Here is a 7,729-nt window from a genome sequence, read left to right as displayed (position 1 = left end):
AATACAAAGAAAGTTTTTCTAAAAAATTTAGAAGTTTTACCAGCTCTAAAAAGTACTGGCATTTAGATTAAGTAAAATAAATTGTCTTCTGGATTAAATGAATGATTCCCTAGGAAACTGCTAACTACCAAAACTTTTAATACAGACAAAACTTGTCAATGCAGACAAATTTCAATAAAGGGTACATGTCACATATGAAATGATCAGTGACATTGGGGCCACATAATGGGAGCCCATAAATAGTGGCCAACTGAAATACTGAGTGCACAAAACCTCCCACCTAGGAAAATTTTAATATATACCTTACATTGTGCTTAAAGTGTATTTCTGGGAGCAGCATATAAGGCAGTCTTAGATTTCTTTCAGAGCCTGTGATCTCTGCATTTTTAGGCAGTATTTAAACCATTTACATTGATGCAACTTTTGGTATGCTTAATTTTAAACATATCATTTCTTATGAGTTCTTTATGTTGTTTATTCTTTACCATTTTTATAATTCTTTTGGATTATTTATTGTCTCTTTTTCTTTTTATTTCCTTATCTTATTAAACATAAATATTTATTTGAGTTTTTTTGGGGATTGGGTTAAAGGTCCACAATATGGCTTCATTATTATTAGTTTAGTAATTATATGTTAAAGATATTTAAGGAGGAATCTCATATATTTGCTCATATACTTTTATTTTGGGTAACCACTTTTCTCTTCACAAACTCATATTTCCACATGGTATCATTTTCCATCATCTGAATTACTTCCTTTAACATTTTTAATGTCTTCATTAGTGCATTATAGTTATGTGATATATTTTTGTGATGAGAACACTTATCTACCCTCTTATCAAGTGTCAAGCATCTAAAATAGTATTAACTATAGCTATCATGCATGATAGATATAGTCAATAACAGAGCATAAATAACACAGATCACAGGAGACATTTTCCAGTGTAATAAATATTGCTCTTTTGGAACAACATCACTGTCCCCTCAATTTCCAGCCTTTGCTCTCTGCCCCAGGGTTGTGGCTTTTTTGGATACTATAAATAAATGATATCATGCACTCGTTGATTTCTATGCCCAGTCTTTATCACTTAATATAATGTCCTCCAGTTTCACCCAGGTGGTCACAAGTGATAAGACTCCTTATTTGAAGAAACAGAAAAACAGTTTGCTACCTGCATATGAGACAAGCGTTGAGAGATTCTGATGAGGGAAATGAAGATTTCGTTAACTTACCATGTTGTGTGCATTCTAATTTTAATATTACTTACTGTTAAGTATTCCATTGTTACATTACCAACTATAATTTCTGTATTAAAATTTACAAATGGAATGGAAATCAAATGAAGGTATTTATATAACATTAAAATTTTTAAACATAATAACGAGGATCAACATAAAAATAAGTCTAAAAATAAGCTGGAGAACAGCAAAGTGAGGAATAAGAATAAATGCAAAAATTAAATAACATCAGTGCAATGATTCCAAAATTTTATTCATTAATTTAGTACATATTTATATAAACACTCTACTACATGTGCATGAGAACTTTCTATTAGTGATAGACAAGACATTATAGACATTACAGTAGGGAAACCATTAGAAGTAGGACCACATAATTTGATACTTTTATTGTATTTACCAGAAGTACATTGGAGGGAAAGTAAGTTAGAATCAGTTTTAAAAATGTTATGCTTCCTAAGAAGACAGTTTCATGGTAAAATCACTCTCCCCATAGAGGAAAATTCTCTCATGTACTACTTAATGTCACTAGAGTTTCTCAGTAGATGACTGGGTTCAGCATGGGGGTTATGACTGTGTAAAACACACTCAATGAATTGTCAATGGGGAAAGTCTTAGCTGGTCTTGCATACGTGAAAATACAGTGTACAAAAAGAGGACAATCACAATGATGTGGGAGCCACAGGTGGAGAGAGCTTTCTACCTCCCTTCCTGATTCAGGTTCTTTCGAGAGGCAAGATGACAGCATAAGACATGAGAAGAGCAGAAACACAGGTGTGCAGAGGAAACCCCCACTGGCCATCACCAAAAGGCCAATGTCACAGGTGTCAATACAGACAAGTTTCAATAAGGGGTCCATGTCACATATGAAATGATCAATGATATTGGGGCCACAGAATGGGAGCCCAGAAATAGTGCCCAGCTGAAATACTGAGTGCAAAAAACCTCCAACCCAGGAAACTATGAGCAGTAAAACACACACCCATGGCCTCATGATAACCAAATAATGCAAGGCCTTATACAATGTCACATATAGGTCATAGGCCATCACCAACAGAAGAAAGAACTCTGACCCACAAAACAATGTGTCCTGTAAATAGCTGAGTTATACAAAACTCAAAGGATATGATATTTTCACTTAAGAACAAGTTGGAAATCATTTGGGGAGAAATGACTGTAGAATAAATGGCATCCATAAATGATAATGTAGCAAGAAAGAAGTACATTGGTGAGCTCAGGGTCTTACTGAAATTTATTGTCATAGAGCAGATTTACCCCCATGTCCAAAATGTAGAAGAGCAAGAACATTTCAAAAAGCACTTTCTGCTCCATTGAATTCTGCGTGAAGCACAAAAGGACAAAATAACTTACATTGTTCCTCCATTCCACCTAATCTTTTATTGTTGCTGATTTCAGATAGTAAAGTAGTTCACCTATAAAACCAGGAAAAATCTTTAGGAGTATTATAATCCCAATCTTAATTCATTCATCCTCTGAAATATGTATAAGAAGCATCAACTTTTGTCCAGCTTTCTACTGCACATTTCAGTAATGATGAAATAAGATGGTATTTCCTATCCTAAGTATAGTGATGGAATCAGGATTTATATGACAACATGATCGTTCTCATAAGTGTCTTATTTGTATCATGCTATCAATTCACATGCTGGAATTTGTAAATCAACTGAGTTATGGTACCCCTCTCACAGGAACCCATAATTGTATATTAAAAGTAGATGTGAAATAACAAGAAATGAAAAATTAATTTCATGAGAAAATGAATTTTCACACATTTCTTGCATTTCATGAGAAAATATGTTTTATTATAAACACATGGTGTCAAAAAGGTACAATACCAAAGATTCACTTTAGGTCATTTTCATATTAATAGTGGCAAAAATAACATGTAAAACTCTAGACCAAACGTCAGTATATTCATTACTGATTCTATGACTGTAAATCAACAACAATGGCAGCTTTTCCTCCAATTTCCGCTCATCTCTCTTATCCCCTGGACATCTCAACCAGAAGCACCTTACCATTCATATTTCTAGGTGCATTCTGCTCTGATGATGTGCGTGTCCTCCAGCACTTGATGTGCCTTCTGAGCAGTTCTCCTTTCTCTTTCACAACCCTCACTACAACCACCTTCTGATGTTCACAGTTGCACCCACAGTCTCTTTGAGGCTTTTTCTATCATGAATCACAACTGTCCCCCGAATATCCACCCATTACCCAATCCCAGAGCTTCACCCACAGTTATAGATATTTTTGTAGCTACACCTCACTCTCCAGTAGCAAAATTCATGTTCTTTTGTGAGAGCTGCTGTAACAGTACCCCAAACTCTTTAAGAACAGAAATCCTTTGTTTGATAGTTTGGCATGCTATAGATTCAGAATCACCATAGTGCTGTATTGATTTCTTCAGAAGATATTGAGGAAAAGCAGAGTCTCAGGCCTTTCTCCTTAGCTTACAGATACCACTTCTGTGTCACATGTCACTCTCCCTACATTCAAATATCCCTTCTGACAGGCCATCAGTCTTATTGGAACAAGGACCACTCTAATGAAACTTTTTTAATTTGTTGACTTCTGCAAAGACCCTACATACAAAAAATTCACATTATGTGGTAGTGGAGTTTTGAAACTCATAAATTTGAGGAAGATGTGGAAGGAAAAGAAAAATAAAACAGTAGTTGTTTCATGTGATCCAATGTATGACCATTAGCTATCACACTTTCAAATATCCTCCCAAGTTGCTGAACCCTTCTTTCAGGGTCTTTATATGCACTTGCCTCCTTTTTCTAACCTGCAAATGCTCAAAGAACAATGAAATTGTCTCTCTTCACCACTGTCTATCTCCGAATTTAAAAGGGTTACTACAACTATTTAATTTGCAACACAAACTAGATATCCATATATATTACAAAAGTGAAGTTTTAATTTTTCTCATGATAAATCTGTTCCTTCTCAGGTTTCCTTTATCTAATAAAATGGAATTTCCTTAGCACAACTTTTTAGTCCCAGATCTCATATTCTGACACATAATGGACCTCCATTCATTATTCCTTTCATGTTACTTATTCATACACTTATAATATTTTGTTGACCTATACTGGGACACTCTCTTTCTCATATATTGCAGATTTCTCACTGCAACCTTCTATATCCCTAATGTACTGCATGAGCCACTTACCACATCTACCTACATTCCTCTTAGATTCCAACAGGCCTATTTCATGAAGCAATACAAATGATCTTTTTAATCTTATTCAGATCATATCATTTCCTTGATTAAAATCCTACAGGAGATTTTTGTCACATGCTCAATATGTATTCATGGACTCCCTGACTTTTCTGCTAACTGTCTCAAATCATCTTTTGGAATTCTCCATGATCATCTTCTCAAATTTTTCCCTAATTCTCAAACATCCATACTGATTTTGCATCACTCTATTTCCATCTGTTCTTTAGTAGACACTAACTTCTAAGACCAGAAATGATGACCACAACCTCTAAAATAAAGATGAATATTGTAGAAATTCTGTTCTATGTTCAATCTTTTATTTTTATATTCAACCAACTAGTGTGTATATAGCACCTACCTTCTATCATATCAGCCTAATAAGAAAAAATTTCAGGCATCACAAAGTGTCCACAAACTCATTAAAATTCAGTCTGCACCAAGATTATGTATCTATTGGATGGAACCTCAGGGTTGACTAAGCAAACACCTTGTTACCTCTACTGTTCCAGATGAAGAACAAATATTGGGGATAAAAAATGGTTGCAGAATTTATTCTTCTAATTTTTAAATGTATTCATGATGACTCTCATATATAAACAGACCAGCCATTATCTTCCCACAGAAATTTTACCCAACATTTGTATTATTGCAAATTCAACGGATAAAATTTCTTCTGCAATAAAAATTTCACATAATTGAAGATTCTATTTTTTCTATTTTCAATTGTTAATGTCTTACTTTGGAAATCTTGTCTACAGTTTGAATGAGAACATTTCACTTCACTAGTAAAGAGCAGGAAATCCCTTTTCAACCGAGAATACATGCAGAAGAAATAAATCGGTATTTTTCCTGTGGATATATTTACAACAATACATTTATGTCTGTCCATTGCCTCCAGAGTCTTCTAACATTTGCAGAAAATCATTACCAGCATTGCCGATGAATTACAAATTAATTCCATGTTGAAAATAGAAAAATGAAAAATTTCCATAATAGAATAATTTCTCAAAAAAGGCAAACAAATCACATGTTCATGTAGGAAGATAGCACCTAACTTTTTAACAAGTAATGTTTTCTCTGTAAGTTCTCTTCAGTAACTTTATTAATAACTATCATTCAGCTCTGTACAGTGTCTGCTGCTATTCGTATAGTCTAATACTTGTGGGAGATATCAGGAGACAGCATTATCCTTCTTCATGTAGAGAATGCTTTAAACCTGCTGAAGCATCTGTTCAAACAATTATATCAAGCCCTTAAGGACAGAATTCCCTAACAAAGTTGTAGATCATTTTAGGCTTTATACCAAAAAACCACATTAACAGAGGAGTCCTACAACTGGAATGTATTGAAGACTGATTCTTCTGTAATCACTTTCAATGGGAATTTCCACGTTTATACCTCTAAATATGACAATAGATTGATCACATTATTATGGTCAAGATGATATAACAAAAAGTTTCAGGAACATAGGAAAATAGACAAAACAATAACTGACAAAAATAATGTATCGGTTCATTTAGTTTTTTCCACTGAAGATGAATTTACCACTTATTTCCACACTGCCAAATCAATTTTTTTTTCCATTTATCTGAGAATCAATTTTCTCTAACTATTTTTATGGGACTGAAAATATTTTTAAAAGATTTATACAGTTATAAGAACTTGATGTTTATGTATTTATTATTGTTTTAAACAATGTTAGAACATCTATTTACTTCATATTTATGCTAGTAAATGGAGATATAAGAGGTACTGAAACAGAAAACATGATCATAACTGGTTTCATCTGATTTATGTCTTGTCACACAGTTACAACATAATAATGGGAAAAACTAAACACAGTAGACAGAACAAACTGATGTCTAACACAAGACTAGAGCAAACACTCAGGGCATCACAGATATTGGGGATTTGAAATTATTAAGGATCTTTTCCAATGAGAGTAAACAGGACTTCCAATTTCTGAGTCAATGAAAATTCTCAACAAACTTTTAGCAAATTCAATCTGACAATGTATAAAAACAGTCATGCACCATGACCAAATGAGATATATCCTAGATACATAAGGCTGATTTAGAATTCAAATATCCATTACGACAATGAATTAAGCCAAAGGATCAAGATGAAAAATCACATGGTTATATAAACAGTTGCGGTTAAACCATTTAAAAAATTTGACACTCAACCAATACTGAGGGGAGGAATAAAAGTGGACAATAAACAATGCCTAACATCGAGACAGTATAAACTATGAAATTAAGACAGTGTAGAATTGATGAAAAGAGTGGACAAATAGATCAAAGGATGGACAGAGATGTCAGTCACTTTGGAAAACTGGTAGTTCCTTGCGAATCTAAGCAAAATCACCACACAATCAAGTAAGTGAGCACCTTGGAGTTTATACGAATGAGTCAAAAGTGTAGCCCTTACAGAGAGAGGCATTCAAATGTTTCTACAATCTTTGTTCATAACTGACAAAACAAAGAATCAACCAAGATGCATTTCATCACATGAATGTATAAACACACCATGGTCCATCCACAAAATAAAATATAATTCATTTCTTAAAAAGAAATGAGCCTCTGAGCAAGGAAAAGACATTGAGGAAACTTCACAGTATATAACCTAGTGAACCAGCCAGTCTGAAAAGGTTACATGTTGTATGGTCCCAATCATGTGACATTCCAGAGTGTGCACAAACATGGAGAAAGTAAAAATATCACTAGTTGTCAGGATTAGAGGGAGAGACATGACTGGGTGGATCACGGAGGGTATTTTCTTTAGTGAAACTCTTCTGTGATACCATAATAGAGATGCATGTCTTGTACATTTTTCCAAGTCCATAGAAAGGACAACACCAAGAGTCATGAGTGCACCCTGATGTAAAAAAGGAACTGTGAATGGTACCACCATGTCATTATTCATTAAGGAATTGTAAAATGTACCACAATGGTGTAGGAAGTTAAAAGTGTCTTTATGTCTTAAATAATTCCCAAAATTTCATGAGCTAAAAGCCAGGCAACAGTGTTGAGAGGTGAGACCCTAAGAGGAGATTAGTCCACTGGATTGATGTTGTTATCAGGGGAGTGGGTTGGTTATCACAGGAGTGGGGTCCTGATAAAGGTGAGCTTGGCCCTCCCTTGCTGTCTCATTCTTGCCCTCTCCTGCCCTTCCAACTTCACCATGGGATGATTTGGATCATCTCCAGGTACTGGGTCATGCTCTTGTCCTTCACATTCTGAG

At 34.4% G+C, this 7,729-nt stretch overlaps 1 pseudogene across 1 annotated transcript; it reads right to left on the bottom strand.

The window, feature by feature from the left end:
- Positions 1-1,770: 1,770 nt before the first annotated feature.
- On the bottom strand, positions 1,771-5,420 carry LOC306639794 (olfactory receptor 4A47-like; annotated as a pseudogene). The gene is made up of 2 exons: positions 5,415-5,420; positions 1,771-2,628 (listed from the first exon to the last, which is right to left on the bottom strand). The product of its transcript is annotated as an olfactory receptor 4A47-like (transcript).
- Positions 5,421-7,729: the final 2,309 nt, after the last annotated feature.

The sequence above is a fragment of the Sciurus vulgaris genome, assembly GCF_902686455.1.
Source record: "Sciurus vulgaris genome assembly, chromosome: 11".
Classification (NCBI taxonomy): domain Eukaryota; kingdom Metazoa; phylum Chordata; class Mammalia; order Rodentia; family Sciuridae; genus Sciurus; species Sciurus vulgaris.
Note: the sequence above shows the minus strand (reverse complement) of the source record. Positions and strands in the feature narration are given on the sequence as shown.